The sequence below is a fragment of the Podarcis liolepis genome (genome assembly GCF_965112155.1).
Source record: "Podarcis liolepis genome assembly, chromosome: 3".
Lineage (NCBI taxonomy): Eukaryota > Metazoa > Chordata > Lepidosauria > Squamata > Lacertidae > Podarcis > Podarcis liolepis.
In genome coordinates this window covers 96257042-96276642 of record NC_139557.1, presented here as the reverse complement: position 1 = coordinate 96276642, position 19601 = coordinate 96257042, and the positions used below count along the sequence as shown (strand labels likewise).

The 19601-nt window shown below is 39.8% G+C and overlaps 1 protein-coding gene and 2 long non-coding RNA genes across 24 annotated transcripts in view; 2 read left to right on the top strand and 1 right to left on the bottom strand.

Annotated features, from left to right (window-relative positions):
- ESRRG (estrogen related receptor gamma) overlaps positions 1-19601 on the bottom strand; it is a 476442-nt gene that overhangs the window by 192272 nt on the left and 264569 nt on the right. The gene's annotated exons all lie outside the window — the stretch shown is intronic.
- The window catches only part of LOC310702914, a 172364-nt gene that overhangs the window by 91908 nt on the left and 60855 nt on the right, over positions 1-19601 (top strand). The window lies entirely within an intron of this gene.
- Positions 19-15408, top strand: LOC310702888. The gene is made up of 3 exons (XR_014523751.1): positions 19-201; positions 8951-9026; positions 15170-15408. It is a non-coding gene; the product is annotated as an uncharacterized lncRNA (long non-coding RNA).

Sequence of the window (19601 nt, the reverse complement as noted above, 5' to 3'; positions counted from 1 at the left end):
AGAAGAAATAATAATAACCGACAAGTGAGAACGCGCAGATATAAACGATGCAACGTTTTCAAAAGGGCTTCCAAAGCGCGGCTGTGTCTTAACTCTAGCTTTAACTCCTTAGGGTGACCAAACGCTTTCTGCTTCTTAAAAGACAGTTTGGCAGGAAGGAGTTGCAAGCCTCAGTTCCTTTGGGGAAGATTTCATCAGAAGGTATTAAGTTTCGCGCTGCCGTTCTCTTTTCTTTTTTCTCCCATTGCATTGTTGGGTGTCCGTGTTTTCTGTTTTGTTTTGCGATCTCGCGTCGTGACCGATTAGCAGCGCTTCTCGCTGCCCCATCCTATGCATGCTTACTCGGAAGGCAGCCGCTCCGGAGCTGCGCAGGGTTTGTTTGCTTCCCTAGCTCCACGTCAGCGTGTATAGGATTGCAGCCTCACAGCGCGCTTCCTTTGCAGGAAGAAAGCTCCCAGGTAACTTCGTGGGACTGACTTCTGAGTAAACATGGATTGGCTACATGAATGCATACTCTGAAATGAGTTTCAGTTGACTCGCTGGGGTTTACTGCCGAGTAAACATGTTGAGGGATTTGTATGTCATCTGAAATCCTAAGCATGTTTACTTATGAATAAACATGGGTGGAATTGAACTGTTAATTTCTCCCCCTTCATATGATTCACCTAAATTCTATTCTACATTTCTAAACTCTGAGTTAAGGGGTCTATATGCTATCATTCTGCATTGTTGACTTTTGTAAACAAGTAAGATTAGCAGTGTTTGTATTTTCACCACTGTGAAAAAGTGACAGGGTTCAACTGAAGAGAATTGAATGCATAACTTGCACAGAAACTAGACCATGCAGTTGTGGAGAATATATGTTTTGCCATCTCCGTGAAATAATAAGAGGTATTTTATTGATCAATATCTTTTATAAGTATTAACTGTCTTTACTTGAATTTAAGTCTTATTGATTTCAAGGAAACTTACTTTCAAATAATGCAGATTAGGCTCTTCAGCAGAGCTAAGGCTCCATGCCTATATGCAGTAACTTGGTCATATGTCTCATTGAAGTCAGCAGATTCAGTTCTGGGGAAAAACATGCACTATATCCAGCTGTGCCAGCTAAAATGTAATGGTCTGATAACTATTTGTGCCTCAGCTACCTATGTACAAACTTGCACAAAAACTTCAAGAATATTTTCAATGTGGAAGCAAATGTATTGCATTATTCACATGTGTACTGGCAAAATTATCCAACCCCCAATTCACTACCCTTAGCTATAGCACATCAAAGCTGCTGACCAGACAAACCCATTTAATGCAAATAAATGGACACAAATTTCCAGATACTGTTAATCAAAATACCGCCAAAATTAAACGAGAGCACAAGTTTGTCCTAATAGTCTTCGTCAATTTATGTGGCATAAATGTCATATTAATTATCTGTTTTCAGAGCAAGAATTGATTCCATCTACCTGCTTAATAAAATAATTCCAATATATCGTGATGAAACAATTGTTACAATAATAGAAAATACTTTTTTAAATACAAATTCAGCTGTATTGCTTGACACTTTTTTTTGACTGAAGCACTCTGTGATGCAAATGGCATAATCTTTTAGATCAAAACAAATCAGTGCACACCCTCAGAATGCATTAATGCCTTTCACAAATGAGAGTACAACAGCTGTCTCCAAATCTATTTGACAGCTTTTGCCAAAGTAAGATGACAGAAGAAGACATATATGTAAGTGCAATGGAAATATTTGCATCTCTTTGTTTTGCTGAGCAACTTAACAGTATATAATATATTTATCCCATGTAGAGTTGAAAATCTGCTTTCCGATACATATGGGGACGGACACACACACACACACACACACACACTTAGGAATCAAGAATCCACACAGCATAATTGGAGGTCTCACCACTACAGAAAAGCAGATAGTAAAAACATAATTAACAGTAACATTATGCTGCCTATGTTGCTAAATGTAGACTCTAATTAAGATGTAAATTTTGGATCTGAGCAGTGAATTAAAAATACTCTGGGATGCATCCTACCCAATCACTTCACAGATTTCACTAAACAAGCAAAAAATAATAGGTGCAATTTGAGTGCAACACACCTTCCTAAAAATATTTTAATAGAATAAATGACTTGTTTGTAGCAGATTTCTTTTGATTCTGTATAATTTATATGTAATCAATATCGAAACACATTCCTATACACATGGATATCCCCTCTTTTAATTCAGATAAAATTTCAATCGCTGTTCTGGCACAAGAGTTTGAAAGTCTTGTTGAATGTGCAGCTTTGTTCAAACGTCATATAGATCTTAGTCTGCAAAGCTCTGTTCATAAGCAAAAATTATTTGCTGGAATATGGCATCATGTTCATTAAATCATCATTAGGGAATAAAAAAAATACTTCATATTTTATTTGGGCTACTGTTTTCTTTTGTGCTGTACTTTTCCATCTGCTAAGCTTTTCATGTCCACATAGTTTCCGCTATCCTTTTTCATGCCCATGTCATCTTGCGCTTCCCCTCCGCATCACCAAATTAACTATTGCTATCTTTCCACCAGACACCTTGCAAGCATCTGTCTTTGCTGATGGTGCTGCTGCTTGGAAGACTACAGCCGTAGCATTATAATTTATGCATTCATGAAAGGCAGTTGGCCTTCTCCCCTGGGATTCAAAATGTCACCTCGACTAGACCTGGGCCTGGAATTTCAACTGCATTCTTGAACTTGGGCACACCAGTTTACAGTTCAGTCATTCTAATAAAATGAAGAAATAAATTAGGCAACTTACCAGATACTATAGCACACTCTAAAAACGCTTGTTTTATTAAAGATGCTTTCTAATTGCACGTGAAAATATAATCACAGCAAATGCTTATTACATAATGTCTAAATCACAGAAAATCAAAATCAGGAGTGTGCTCCTCTCTCTCTCTCTCTCTCTCTGCTTTACACATATATGCACATGCTAAATCAAATGCTCTAGTGTAAAAATCTTACCTCAAGGAATCCACAAAAGCAATAGTAATGGAATCAAGGCTAGGAGGGTGAGAGAAGCTGTCATGAGTATCTGCACCAGTCAATGAGCACTGCTGAGCACTGTCTACATCTTCACATCCCCTCTGTGTGTATAATTATTCCCATGAAGAGTACTGTACATCTTTAAGCGCCTTCACACTTAAGTGCTACAGACATCTCATTGCATCCAAATTGCCCGACTCCTAAACCACAGCTACCTCAAGGCTACTGAAGTAAAGACTCAGTGGCACTTTGCAGAAGCAGCATAGTTAATTGTGCCAAGCACATATTTACTCAAAATGAACACTGGAGAGAGAAAAATATGGGGAGGAAATCTGTGTCTGCCATGCATATTACCATTATTGCTTTGAATCCTAAGTTATATAAAGGACATTATATACCCCCATACTGTACTTCCATATACACTGTTTCCACACCAACAAATTTCATCATTCTTTCAATTAAATTTGAATTAAAGGTGGTTAAATGTTCATCCTGGATGTCTGAAATTGATCTTGAACCAATCAGAGTAACAGGTTTGCTATATCTAGCTTTCTGAATAGATTGAAAATAGATATATGTAGCTTTTCAAATTACCGTATTTTTTGCACCATAACACTCACTTTTTTCCTCCTAAAAAGTAGGAAATGTCTGTGCGTGTTATGGAGGGAATGCCTACGGGTGGCATGCCTACGGATTTTCCTCCTCTAAAAACTACGTGCGTGTTATGGTCGGGTGCGTGTTATAGAGCGAAAAATACGGTAGATAGAAAAATGTCAGGAAATGCTAAATTTTAAATAGTGGTTCTGTGTAACAGGCCCTTTGCGGGCTATACTCCTGTCTTGGAAGTTTTTGCACCATAGTTTCTTCATTTTACAAACACCAATCCTGCATTCACTTATTCGAAGCAAATGTTGCTGATTTCAGCTAAAAGTAATTAGCACTGAAGTGTTAAAAACTGTTTTGCAATTTGTCTTTCCGACTCTTCCTCAGGAAGTACAGTATAGCACATCCCCGGATACAATACAATCCCCTGCCGTCTCTCTCTCTCTCTCTCTCTCTCTCTCTCTCTCTCTCTCTCTCTCTCTGTGTGTGTGTGTGTGTGTGTGTGAGAGAGAGAGAGAGAGAGAGAGAGAGAGAGAGAGAGACAGAGACAGAGACAGAGACAGGGACAGACAACAAAAAACAGACATACATACACATAGACACACAGCAAGTGACAAGCTTACTCTCTGGATTTCTTTGCATGCTTATATACACTTGAGCAAATGGTAGTAGATTACTACTTTAAAACCGTCAGGCACTTTCACTTATATTTAGCAGAAGTAATGATCACCCTGCCTGGATTTTAGACAAGCTGTATTAAAATATGCTTTCAAATACAAGCACAAACATGTGTGCATGTGTGTGGACGTGTGCACACTGCATCCCTTTTCCTTATATAAACTCAGGCGGGTGGAGCACAAAGTTCTTCAGTAAGAAGTCATAATAATTATATATCAATATAACATATGCAGTCTAACCGACTGACCACAACCACAATTCTTCAGGGCTAGCCCCTGTTTGTTTACGTTAGTACATAGATAGGTATAACAGTTACTCCCCCCCCCCGCAACTTAAAATCTCTATTGAAATGCTCAGGAGGCAGGCAGTACCTTGAAAAAATACAGTATAGTTAAAAAATGCATTACCTATATCTCCCCTCAGTAGTCCATCAAACTCTTTTTCTAGCACGTTTCCTTAGAGAACCACACAGTGTTACTGTCTCAAGCAGCCAAGGAGAAGATGACTGAGGGAATTCAGTCACTCTGTTTAATTAATACAGGATTATTTCACTTTCATTTTGTGAAGCTAATAATATGACTGGTGGAATGTCAGTAAAAATTAAATCGTAAACTAGTGCAGTGCCATGGGGAAACCTTACTTTAGTTATGAAGTATTCCCAGTAGAAATCTTGAAAAATCGTATACATATTTACACTGGTAAAATACCACATGCTGTTTCATGGAATGCTGAAAGAATTCAAGAATCTGTGTGGCATGTATCAGAGAGCAAGAGTTAACGTTTTCAGATTATACATTAATAAGCAGGTTGAAGGTATGTTGTTTCCTGAATGTTAAAGCACCACATGCTAAATGGAGAAGTACGCTCAAGGTCAGTGTTGCATTTTGGACAATCTCAGCCGCTATGATATTATGATAATCACACTTAAAATATTCGTATAGAAAGAGCAAATTAGGCTTTTCACTAGAAAGATGATTATGATAAACAACAATTCTGAAGGGGACAAATTCATATTGCTTTCCTTCCCCGACAATAAATTGCTGCTCCTTATTAGGAGTGTGGTGCTTCTTGTAGAAATAAGTCACCGCACTATTCTGTTTGAGTTACCTTTTTATTCTTCAAAGACACTGCGTTCGAAGAGAAAACAATAGCTCACTTTTCCCCCTATACCTAAGCTAATATTTAAAAGCTACCAGTCCACAAATCGAAAAAGGTTTCTCGGAAAACAAGCAGGCATCAACACCCATCCTGAAATAAGATTAGGATTGTAACTCTGACCAATTGTGGGACAAGATCAGATAGATCTCCCTCCCTCAACTCCTCTCTCCACAGCTTCCTACCTAAATGGAAGCTCCAGGCACTAAAAATAGAAAAGAAGATGGAGTGCAAATATTTCCCCAGTGAAAACACCAATAATCTTTACCGTGAGCTGACACGAATTGCTTGTTACACTGCCCTAGGATATCATGGCCTGAAGCGACAGCACACACACGCACGCACACAAACACACTCAAAGACACTAACCATCTCCAAAGCCACAGTAATGTGTGTTAGTATATGTGCATTTTGCAGCGGCCTTATGAAATCTGACTTCTAGCTGCTACACCTGCCATACAAAGCCCATCATTTGTAGCCTGCCAGGGTTTGTTTTCCCTCTGAATACCTTTGCCCATCTTTCTCTCCTTTCTCTCCCCCTCTATTCACTTTTCTCTGGCATTTATATTATTAATGTTATTGCTATTATTACTGTCCAAGCATAAGCTGATCCACGGGGGAGCCTGTGTAATTTAACCCCTGAAGCGCTAAATTTCTTCACATGTGCCAAAGACACAGGTTTGTTGTTGCCTCTAGCAATATCCCAGGAAGACGAGTGATGGCGGTGTCATATCATCACATAGTGACTTAATCTATTGCGACACCCAGGGAATGGGCAACTGAAAAGATTTACGGAACATGCTTTTAACTGCATACAAACGTGCTATTCCCATTTCCCAATAAGCCAGAGTCACTGGGATCAAACCGGAACAAATTTCACCCACCTTCCACTCCCGGTTCCAAATATTAAGCCCTGTGTCATCCAATCATCCTATTTCATGAGTTGAAATCCCAATGTAAAATATAACTCTGATAAACAGCATTTGTAACCTCTTATTTCTTCTTTTGTTCTTTTCACGTCTCCTGATTAACAAGCAGTCAGAGCGTGTTGAATTGCTGAATAGTGCAGCCTTAGCATGATCGGCCACTCGCAAGAGAAAAGAATCTTACTTCAGTATCCTTTAAAAATGGTCTGACTGGCATCAGAGACATGTTTCAAAAACAACTCGTTAATGAGCAACACCTAAAAGTAGGAAGGGCATGATATTCACATTTTAATATTTAGATGCAATAAATATTGACAAAAAGAAAAATCACCTGTACTGTGTAAAGGCAAAATGATATATATTCATTCTCCCACCATGACATGTTAAATATGAGGATCTTTATTTTGCTTTCTGTAAAATTCCATTTCAAGCTAACATGTTAAGATATAATACAAGTTGGGCATTATTATATCTATGTTTAGATGGAGTTCAATTGGATATATTTTTTTGTCAACCTGGAACACCAATGATCCATTGTTGTGGCAGGGTCAGCAACTCAGACACTGACTACTGCATTAATATTTTACACCGAGTAGATCTCGGGATCATGTGTGCTTACCACCGTTAGTGAGGTGAATGATACACACACAAGTGACATGTATTATTTGGCCCATTTCCATATCTTGGCCTAAAACTACCATAAGTATGTATAATTTGCCCAATATCTATTATCCTTCCACCTCTGAAGTGGGAGGAATAACAATGGTTATTTTATGTATTTATTATAAAAAAGTATTTTAAAAAGGTACTCTATCTTTCCATCGTATACTCAAGGCTGCTTGTACTGATGACTTTATATCAAAACCAGCCCGATGATTCTGGCCCTAGAACCATTTTTTATTTATGAAGAGTATGCAATGAGCAAGGTTCCCCCTACAAATAATTTGGTGTTGCAAGAATGTGAGAAGAGCTTTGCTCAATCAGGCCAAGGATCCATCCAATCTACAGCAGTAGCCAGCCAAATTATTATTATTATTATTATTATTATTATTATTATTATTATTATTATTCCATCCAAATGCCGGAGGTCTCACTCTAGGAAGCCAACAAGCAGGGCACTGTATGTTCCCAAAGTTCAGAAATACAGTGGTATCTCGGTTTAAGAACAGTCCGGTTTATAAACTCCGCAAAACCGGAAATAGTATCCCCGTTTGATAACTTTACCTAGGTCTAAGAATAGAATCTGAATGGTGGAAGGGCACCGGCGGCAGGAGGCCTCATTAGGGAAAGTGTGCCTTGGTTTAAGAACGGTTTTGGTTTAAGAATGGATTTCCGGAATGGATTAAGTTCATAAACCAAGGTACCACTGTTTACTGCCTTGAAATGACTATCATGTCTAATATGGGGACATAGTAGCACAAAACCCTAAACTATGGTTTAGAACTACAGTGGTACCTCAGGTTACATACGCTTCAGGTTACATACGCTTCAGGTTACAGACTCCGCTAACCCAGAAATAGTGCTTCAGGTTAAGAACTCTGCTTCAGGATGAGAACAGAAATCGTGCTCCGGCGGCGCGGCGGCAGCAGGAGGCCCCATTAGCTAAGTGGTGCTTCAGGTTAAGAACAGTTTCAGGTTAAGAATGGACCTCCAGAACAAATTAAGTACTTAACCTGAGGTACCACTGTACAGTGGTGCCTCACAAGACAAAATTAATTTGTTCCGCGAGTCTTTTCGTCTTGCGATGTTTTTCGTCTTGCGAAGCACGGTCCGTCGCAACTGCGCCTCTTCAAGCGGCTTTAAGAAAAAAGTGAACAAACTCGCAAGACGTTTTCGTCTTGTGAAGCAAGCCCATAGGGAAAATCATCTAGCGAAGCAACGCAAAAACCGAAAAACCCTTTCGTCTTGCACGTTTTTCGTTTTGCAAGGCATTCGTCTTGTGGGGCACCACTGTATGTGAAAGAGCCTCAATGAGCCCTATCAAATTATCAGGTTTCTCTGTGCTCCTGTCCTCCTAGTGCATGGCCAGGAGGAAGACATTTGCCTAGTTTTGATTCACTTTTAAAGAAACTTTGCTTTGAACCAGCAATCCTAGTTTAAAGCAAACCCTGATCAGTTTTGCAATAAGCCAAATTCAAACCATGAATTATGAAGCGAACTTATTAAATTGAACCCAGTTTGTTTTAAACTGGGATGCCTGGATAGAACATAGCTCTAAACTGGAATTCTGTGAAAGTGAAACTAATCAGGGCGGAACTTTTCCTCCCCGCAATGTGGGAGGAGCATGCTAGCCCAACACTTTGTTCAGGCTCACTCACATAGCGCTAAACGTTTGTTTAGCATTATTGTCTAAACTGGACAAAACTTATCGAATTCTTTTAAAAGAGCATTAAAGCAGAAGTGGTGGAGAAAGCATGATTCCTTGCTGTTTTAGGCTTATGCTGGAATCTGTTTTGCTATTTGCTTTTATTATTGGTTTAGTTTTACAGTTGTGCTGATTACTGATTGATACTTTTAATGGGTTTGTGGTTTTAATATTATTTTATTTATCAACAGAATTTTGTTATAAGATGATTAAGTGCAACTAATTAATGAATAAAACATCTAAAGGAAGAAGTACCAGCTATTTGAGGTCAGTGCTACATTTACTGTTCTGGGTTGTGTCAACCTATACTAATCCTATCAGCCCCTGATCTGCTACTTAGATTACTGGCCATGAGCATGAAGATTGACATTTTTAAAAATCGAGTCACCTAACGCTTATGAAGCCATGAACGTAGGAATTAATAGTCCAATCCTAAGCATACGTACTCAGAAGTCTTATTTCATTCAGGGGGGCTTACTTCCCTGTAAATGGGTTAGGATTGCAGCCTAAGCTATGGCAGGATTTGAGTGTAATAGCATACCTGCCTACTCAGATACAAGCTCTATTTACTTCAGTGAGTATTACACCCAGGTAAATATTTATAGGATTTCTACCTAATTGTATCCCTACCCCCAACAGAATTATGACCATATAGATTTCAAGCAGAAAACATTATCCATGCAATTTATACAGGAACTATACCACCTGATGATAACAAGAACTTTTAAAGGAAAATAATATATTTTAACTCAGGATTTTCCAGCTGTATTGAACACAAATGGCGCTATTCTTACAATCCACATAGCTGTGCTTAGTGCATAGATTATGGCTTAGTGCGAATGCAGAGCATGTGGGCTCTTGTCAAGAGATCACAGCTGTTGTGCTGCTGTGCAGCACTGAGCTAAGCCATGCATTGACTTAGCATGCCATCCAAGCTCAGGCTCATGATTTCCATCCAGCTGTAACCAAGGTTCTTTTCTAGACTTGTAGCTCATGGTTCATCTGGGAGAGCTAAACCACAAGCCCAGGTTCAGACCACATAGTAAGCAAGCTGCAGTGCAGCTGCAAAATGAAATGGCAATTGTGAAGCAGCCACCTCCTCCCTGGTAGCTTGCACATTTGCACTAACCCAGGCAATATAATGTACTCTTAAATGTGATCTTTTTGCAGCTAGACATTTCCATTATTGTTCATTTCTATTGATCAGTCAGTTAAAGGTAAAGGGACCCCTGATCATTAGGTCCAGACATGGCCGACTGTGAGGTTGGGGCGCTCATCTCGCTTTATTGGCCGAGGGAGCCGGTGTACAGCTTCCAGGTCATGTGGCCAGCATGACTAAGCCGCTTCTAGCAAACCAGAGCAGCGCACGGAAACGCTGTTTACCTTCCCGCCGGAGTGTTACCTATTTATCTACTTGCACTTTGACGTGCTTTCGAACTGCTAGGTTGGCAGGAGTTGGGACCGAGCAACGGGAGCTCACCCCATCGCGGGGATTCGAACCGCCAACCTTCTGATCGGCAAGCCCAAGGCTCTGTGGTTTTAACCCACAGTGCCACCTGCGTCCCAGCGAAATGAATTGAGCTTTCTATTAAAGGCTCCAGTGATAATTTTCTGCCCAATTAAGTTGTACTGGAGATTATTTGTATACATTTCAAGTGGAAAAACACATATTTTCCTAACTTATATGATTATTTAATTCTGTATTTTGTATGTGTACTAAAGATCAACACCATCTCTATAGCCACTATGGCAGAAGACTAAAGACATACATTTAATAGTGGGTCTCCAGTTACGTACATGAAGAGTATTCAAGGTTGGGGCAGGGGAATTCAAACCCAATCTGATAGGTGAAAGGTGACAAAGCTTAGGAGGAGCCAGTTTCAATTAATTACAGAGATATTAAGTCAAAGATAAGTACTGCAGGTGAGGAGAGTATTGAAAGAAAGAGAGAGGTTAAGACAAGACAATAGTATCTTTGACATGTAGCTACATCAGGTTACATTCAGACTAGCAAGGGATACAGAATCTCTATTTGGGGATGCGGTATCAACTGTGTAACAAGGGATCAACATTTTGGTATTAACTGTTGCATAATAATTTTCGAGTTTTACAAGATGATGTGCATCTTGATCATTCCTTGCTTTCAGGTGTTCATTGGGCTATTTTTATGTTACATTGAATTGTTTTTATTAGTAGCACAGAAATTTAGTAGCTTTTTGCATATTTTCCATTAGCTACGTAAAACTATTTCCACTAGCAGCTCCCCTGTCAGAAGGAAAAAAGAAACAATTGTTTTCCAGAAGCCATTTCTTCATATTAAGAATGAGAAAAACTGGAGACTTTTTTCAAATTAGCAGGCGTATGACTTAGTCTGGTAAGAAAGGGAGTATTAGTATTTATATATTACAGAGTTAACTCTGTTGACCGGTGCTGAATAATTGTATAGGCCTAACTGACTGATCGGGACGCTTAGTCATGTGGCTTAGTCATGCTGGCCACATGACCTGGAAGCTGTACGCCAGCTCCCTTGGCCAATAAAGCGAGATGGGCGCCGCAACCCCAGAGTCATCTGCGACTGGACCTAATGGTCAGGGGTCCCTTTACCTTTACCAATTCATTTCAAATATGGCATCTCCAGAGAAAAGATTCTGAAGCAATATGGGGGGGGGGGGTTGAGTGTGTGTGACCTGAGATGGAATGAGTTGTACTCACGTCCCGCTTGCAGACTTCCCACAGGCTTCTAGTTGGCCATTCTTGAGAACAGGATGCTGAAGTAGACAGGCCATTGGCCTGATCCAGCAGGCTCTTGTGTTCTTAATGCACATTAAGTTTTATGTAAGCAACCAAGGAAAATTTCATGATACCCTTCAATTTTCAAGAAATATCAATTGAAGGTAGAAGCGCTGCAATCTCTGTGACAAAACTTTCTGGTGAAATCTTGGACTCTTCCTGAAGCTACTCTCCTTACAGTGACACTCAGCACCTCAAAACATGTGATTCACTGGCAACAAAAGTAAAAAAGTTGCTTTAATAGAAAAGGTGCTTTTTAAGAAACGCTTTACCCACAAGTCCCATGTCAGAAATATGTGCAATCTAAACCAAAATTAAGGGCAATAAAATTAAGTAAGCAATACAGATTACGATTACAAATAGAAGTAGCTGCAGCAACAGAAATGCCCGCTATACCTCCTTCCCAAAATCCTGAGAAAAGAGATGTGCCTGCTGCGGAAACAACATCAATGTCATGGCGAGAGATACCTCAGAGAGTATGTCATTCCAAAGGTGAGGGACCACTACAAAGAAAGCCTGCCCATGGGCCCCCACCCCACAAATCTCATTAGATGTGAGAACCACCACCAGTGCTTCTCCTGCACATCTAATTTTAATGCTCTCCCTGTTAAACTTAAGGCTAAATAAAAGTTTATTCAGTACCAGACCCATGGTGTGAAATATTTCACCAGAACATCAGCTGTGATCTTCAAAGTGACTGTATAACACTTCAGACTTCAGGGTCAGACTGCTTTTTAAAAATGCAAATATAATATGATGCCATCAGACAAGGCATTAACAAAAGGACAACAAAATATTTTGGTAACACTTGATTGTCCATTTCCTTTTGTACCATTCATATTTGTTTTTTGAAATCATTAAGTCTGTCCTCAGTAATACATTCGGCAGTAAAACAAGAATGATTTCTCTTTCAGTAACTATCTAAATAAATTCTCAAAGTCATATTGAATTAGTTCCTTGTATATCATGTTCCTTCGAAACAAGTGATTGAATTAAGAGTTTCTAGATGAAGTCAAGTACTTAAAGCAAATCAGAATTTTTTTGTCTTCAGCCACTACGAAAACAGAGATTCAAGATGAAAAGACCGCCTTGCCTTTTTTCCTAGCTTACACGGCTCGGCTCGTTTATTTTCCCAGTAGACACACTTGCAAATCAGGCTCCAGCTACACTTGGAAGTGCAGGGGTCTAGCTCCTGACCTCAGTTAGGTTAGTCCATCCCAGCTGAAGAGCTCCCCCTTAGATCACTGACTTGCTATTATTCTGTGGTTAATAGGCCTGACCTGTGCAATATATATAATAAAAACCTGGCTACAGTCCTATCTCTAGTTTGAATGCATACCAATTCTGTATCCGACACTTGCTATATAATGAAAGGCAAACAATGAAAGGGCCAAATCAGTTTTACCAAAAATATATTTGTCCAACAGTGTGGTGCAAAGATGCTCCCAATTTAGTCTGAGCTGTTTATGTTGCACTGGATGAGGGAGTTAAAAACAGCACCACATAAAAATCAAGGCATCTTGTGAGAGAGATACGTTTCCTTTCAGACAGCTTTTTCTTTAACCTGTGGCTAATTAAAAAATAAATAAATCCTGGCATCTATGGGAATTTTCTTACAACCAGGAAGCCTGTTAAAGAGAAAGTAGCAGCACAACTCTCCCCCCACTCCAGCATAGCACCCTTATGTCACATTTGCATTTCTATTCCGCTGAACTGCCTGACAATGAAGCAAATGGGTTTGCCTTATCTGTACAATTCTGGACAACAGAGATTTCTAAGCCATACAAAAGAACAGCCTTACCATTCAGCGGTTCAACACTTCCCACTGCAGTCCCCCAAGATCCTGTGGGGAATGCTGTCACATAAACACCTGTCCCTACCAAAAACAAAAACAAAAAAAACCACCCTTAAACTGTCACATGTCATGGGCCGGGGGGGGGGGGAAACTAATTTAAAGCAAAACAAAATATCTAGCATGATTTTCTGTAAAGGAAGCTAACCTCAAGAGGGGAGGAAGAGGAAAGAATTATTAAGACCCCACTATTAAAAGCTTAACCCCAGGTTAAATTATGTACTCTAGGAATGTCGGGGGGGCATACAATTTATACAAATTTGCTGGTCCCCCCCCTTTGTTTTAGCGCCATCAGAGTAGGGCTCCATCAGATTCAATCTACATGCAGAAAAAAAGAATTTAAACCTGCCAATTTGCTGTAGTTTTAAAAAAATCAAATAACACTTACAAGGCAGTCCTGATGACTTGTGCCTGTGAGAATATTTCAAACTAATTCCTTTAAAATTAACATCTTTCCACTGATAAGTTAAAAGCAATACCAGATTACCAGTCAGGCACTAGCTGAAATCTCCAGATCAGCTCTGTGTTATGATGAGACTTACACCAGCTATAACACTGACTAGGACTTATAAAGGCAAGAAAAGTTCTGATCCAGAAACATCCAAGCTTCATGCTAGCTGTTTTATTCCGTCTCCTTATGCCAATTCTCTGGCTTGTACACAGTAAAGCAGGTATCATGGGAAACATGGGCTTCAAAGAATATCCATGGGAAGAACTGGAACCATAAGGGAATCTGGTAGACATGATCCAAGGGTATAAGCAACCTATTTGTAAGGATGTCAATATCATACATTCCCAGAATAGCATAGTTGCTGTTTCCCATGACTTGATCCCATAGCTCTTTGGCAAACTATAATAAAAAGTCTACAGTAAGATATTAAAATCATGTAGGAGGGAAAACTTACATGAGATGTAACCACACCAGCTTCCCCACAGGCCAATGATGTGGGTAGTACCCAAAAGACTATGGTAATGAATCAGATCACTGGTGACCAATGTGCATTCTAGTCCAGAGATGATCACAGTCCAAAGGAAGATTCCTAAGGGGAAGCAGGAACTCTTTCATAACACAATTTAAGAAGGTACCTGAGCCCTATTGAGAAATTGTTCACTACATATAATCACACCCTAAACACCATGCTTTGAGACCAACGTATCTGTAAAGGGGCAGCTATGCACATGCAAGTGAACATGTGCAAGCGCACCACATAACTGAGAAGCCTGCAAAAAAGCGAGTCCCCCTATATGTGTTAAGGCTGATGTATAGCTGAATTTCTGAATAGGACTAATGATTGATTGACAGTGAAATTTATGGAAGTAATCACCAACATTTCCCAAAGTTCTTTCCATTGGTGTCTTAGAATGGTGGTTTTCACAGTGCATTCTGAAGATTCCTGGTGTCCTTCAGAAACTCGCCAGAAGTTCCTCAAGGATAAAATCCATAAATCTCCACAAGCTTCCCTGAATGGCTTGTTTGCCATTGCTGATTTTCTCCAGCAACATGGAACCACAGGGGAGTGCTGTGACCAAAGCATCTATTTACATGGAATAATGGTGAGGCTCAGGAAGCCTAGCCAGTGCTATGCATAAACCTTGTCCTCAAGGACATGCTTCTGAATCAAATGTACAGCACAGGTTCCCTGGGAAATGTACAGGGGTTCCCTGGAAAACTAACTGAGGTGGAAAGAGTTCCTTGAAAATGTAAAGTAAGAGCATTGTTTTCAAACAACATCTCAAGGGACCATGTAACTCTTCTTCTTCCCCACAGTCTGAGCATGAGTGAATATAGAAAGCAGAACTTACTATCTTATTTGGTGAGATTTCAACAGTTACAAGTTCTATTACTATATGGTCACATTCCTGGTAAAAAATTACTTTCTACACCAAGATGTTTTTCAGCACTGCTATCTGGAGCTGAAAGCCCCTATTCCCCTTTCATTTCTCAATTTTATTTTTTTATATGTATAAAGGGAAATTAAAGAATAATAAAAAATGAGAAATCTGAATATAGGTATGAGTAAGAGAGAAACCTATAAATAGCATTGTTAGATTACTGGTTGACATCCATCATAATCTTCAACAATATGTGTGATGCACCATTTTATTTTATTAGTATTTGGTTATGAATTATGCACCATATTCCATCTGTTCCTTTTGCTGGCTCTTTGCCACCGCAGCCTCAGTACTTCACAGTTTTCAATATGTCATTCTAGTTTGTTTACTCCAAGACCCATTTGTTTTGCTTTTTCTCTGATATCAACTATTCATCCTTTTGTGTTTCTCTCTGTAGCTTTCAGCTTCTGTTCAAGTGTTTATATTTCTGTTCCATTTATCATAGTTGACAGTATATGCTATACAGGTGTCAAGACAGGCTAGCAAAGGTTTCCTCCTCTTCAGCTTTCCATAAATATGCAGAATTGCTGGCACGAGGGGGGGAATATTAACAGTGGGTAACTGAGAAAAGGGGATTACTTTAAGATGCAACCAAATAAGATCCCATCCCTACTTTCCCATTTATCTCTTATTTTGGGGGGGGGATTTGGTATTTTTGTTTGCAAAGTCAATTGAAAATACAGAAAATCCAACACCTCAATTCACCATGCGGGAGAGCAATTGGATGAAGAGGAGGTGTGTCTCTACCCTGCTCTGTCTGGCTCTGTCAGCAGGGCAGCTCTGCCAGCAAGGAGAGGTCCTGGTGTGCCCACCCAAATGGCAGGTTGGAGGAAGCTATCACGAGCTGCTTCCCCACTAGCGGTAGGCAGTGGAGACTCCTGAAATGGGGGCTGGGCTGGCACAGGATCCACTGGATCCTGAACTGGCCCTGCTGGCATCAGGTAAAAGCAATGGGTCTGATCTGGGCCTCTTCACTTTGCCAGGATGGGAGCTGGCATACCAAAGGGACATTTTTACTGTCCCCAACACCTTTTACCCTGGCGGTATAAGTGGCAGAGCTATGGATCAAATTGCAATAATGCCATCCAAAGATTAGGATTATGTGACTCATTAAAAAAAAGTATCACAAAGGACTCATTAGAGATCCACTTGGACTAGTAATCATTTGGATAGTTCTAGGTAGGCATTCTGTATCCATTGGTCAGTAGCCAAGGATATAAAAATGGGAGATTGGCACAGAGCAGTACTGATCTGTTTACAGAATCAAGCCTGATCCAGAATTTGCATTACTGTTAATAGAGTCTAGACGCAGGGAATTTTGATACTTTGACTAATCTAAGCATGCAGCAAAAGGAGGTAAGATAATCTTGATTTCTGCAGTTGCCTGGTAGCCCACACATGACAATGAATTGCATGCAGGCGAGTATACAAAGTTGAATGCAGGCGAGGGAGTGGGCTGGCAGAGGAGGGATTTAGTGCTATGTGCTTCCTTTGTTTAGTGGGCTGCCAAAGGAGGAACGCCCCTTCCTCCAAACCCAACACAGAAAAGGGTGGGCTGCTGGAAGGGGACCAAACTCTTTGTCCCTCTCCTGCCAGCTCTCACCAGGCTAGTAAGAATGTTTGCAGGTAGCAATTTTTGTAGGCTTACACAACGCTGACATAGCAGAATGCTGGCAACCCTTCCCCTTCACAAGCTATTGTGGTGCAGCCTATTCAATCACTACTACAGCCTTCTACCACCTGAATTCTACTGCATATTAGTTGTCTGGGGAAAGGTTCCCAGAAGACCTCGATTGAACTGCCTCGCCTACCTTCTTGACTGTGAGACTTATATCTACAAATAAAAGCAATTTCAGCAACTGCATCAATTCACTTATTCTTCACCTCATACACCTCACCAGATTTTAAATCTATTGAACTTATTCATTCATCCTATTTATCATATTTACTCGAGTCTAATGTGCCATTGAATCTAATGCGCACCTGAATTTTCAGAACCTTGAAACAAAAAAAGTATTTGCTGGCGAATGTAAATGTGCCATCGATTCTAATGTGCTCATTAATTTTCACAACGTAATTTGGCCAAAAAAGGTGAACATTAGATTCGAGTAAATATGGTATTTCAATCAAAAGTATTACCAGAATATTTCCACCACATATCTAACATTTTAAGCAGTGTAACACACTTGAAGGCTTTAATTTTTTTCAGTAGTTTTGCATGCTGAACTATTTTGCAAACTGTAAAACAGTACACACATCTTCTCCCTGGCTATTTAGTCTCGTGATTTACTACCTCTATTTTTTTTAGACATCCACTGATCAGATACAGAAATGTGTGTGTTGGGGAGGTATATTTTCAAGCCTATTTAATGAATATTAATACATATCAATTCAGAACACTTGAAGTTATTGAGCTCTCAGCACTGAGGCAAAATATACCTTTTTAAAATGCACTTGGGATTTATTAGTTAATGTAAAGGTGGAAATGGCTACTAGGACTTCAATACTGAGGATTGACAATTAAGGAAGAATCATTGACTCAGAGTCTGTCTTTACTTACATTGTTATACGCGGGCTTACTGCCATGTTTGTCCCAGAGCGTGAGAAGCAAAGTGGGTGACAATTTTTATTAGACAAATGCTTGCCGGTGAGAGTGCAGCAGCTTTTGACCTTCACACAGCCCAATCCACAATCCTGTTAAGATGAAAATCTTGGACTTAAGCCCGTTCAATTCCATTCACTTCAACGAGACTAATTCTGCTTAAAAGAAAATATTTTGTCTCGAGAGAATTGTGCATAAAATTAAGAGAACCAGCACCTCATGAAAGAGCTCTGTTTAGTTTCACATCTTACACATGTAATGGATAAAATGGATGGGTCTCAGGGAGACTGATTTTAAGCCTTTGTCATATACAGTGGTACCTCGGGTTAAGAACTTAATTCGTTCTGGAGGTCCATTCTTAACCTGAAACTGTTCTTAACCTGAGGTAGCACTCTAGCTAATGGGGCCTCCTGCTGTCGCGACGCCGTCGGAGCACAATTTCTGTTCTCATCCTGAAGCAAAGTTTTTAACCCGAGGTACTATTTCTGGGTTAGTAAGTCTGTAACCTGAAGCATCTGTAACCTGAAGTGTCTGTAACCTGAGGTACCACTGTACATTAATTTATTTAGGATAGTTAGAATGTATGTTCTAAATCCCACTGCTTCTGCTTCTAAATACCTTCTAAAGTTTAATGGAACTTGGTTATACAGTCAACTCTCTGAAAGTCCAAATTATGAAGGCCACCAAATGCCAAACTCACGAACCATTAAGAAAGCATACCAGTCTGTTGATATATCTCCCCCAGAAAGTGGTAGAAGTAATCTGGTGGAGTAGAGGGAGATATCAGTTGCCAAATTGAATGTTACTCTGTTGCATCCACACTATATGTTTAAAGCACTCTTATACCACTTTAACAGTCACAAGTCCTCCAAAGAATCCTGGGAATTGTAGTTTAAGAGTCTTAGTAGTTTTGGCTGTGTGACCACTCTCCTAGCAACCCTTAACAAACTACAGTTCCCAGCAGTCTTTGGGGGTAAGCCATGACTGTTAAAGAGTGCTTTAAATGTATAATGTCAATGTGACCACAATTTGATACTACTTTGACTCTTCAGGATAGACTGTCCAGTCTGCATAAATAGGAAATATATTTCTTAAATTGGAATTCTAAAAAAAAACTTAGTTATTGCCTGCATCGCTGTGCAAGACATGCCATAAACAATGCACTGATAAAGCAGTGTACACATATATGCTTTGAATGGACTCTGTTTTCTATACCATCCCATGAACTGTGTGTAAGGCACAGAACCATCACATCTAGAAAAACAAGGCATGCCACATGGCAAAATAACAAACCAAGAGAAGCCTAAAACAAATTATGAAAACTATAAAACATGTAGATTAGGTGATGTGAGGCCACCCTTGAGCCAAGTCCAGAAGCTACAGGTATGGCAGAATGCCACCGCAGATGGGAGCAGATGGCTGACAGTATGTTGCACCTCTTCTGAAACATCTGCACTAGCTGCCTTTATGCTACTGGTTCAAGATCAAGGTTCTTGTGTTGCTACACAAGTCCCTAACAACTTGGGTCCAAGAAACTGTAAGGACCACATAATATCCCCTTACAGCTTGCTCACTCCAGATCACCTTTAAGAGTGATGTTAGTAATAACAGAGACTCAGTAACTTCAGTCCCATGCCGTGGAACACTCTTTAAGCAGAGATTGATCAGGCAACCTAGCTTTTGACTTTCAGGTGTTTCTTAAAGG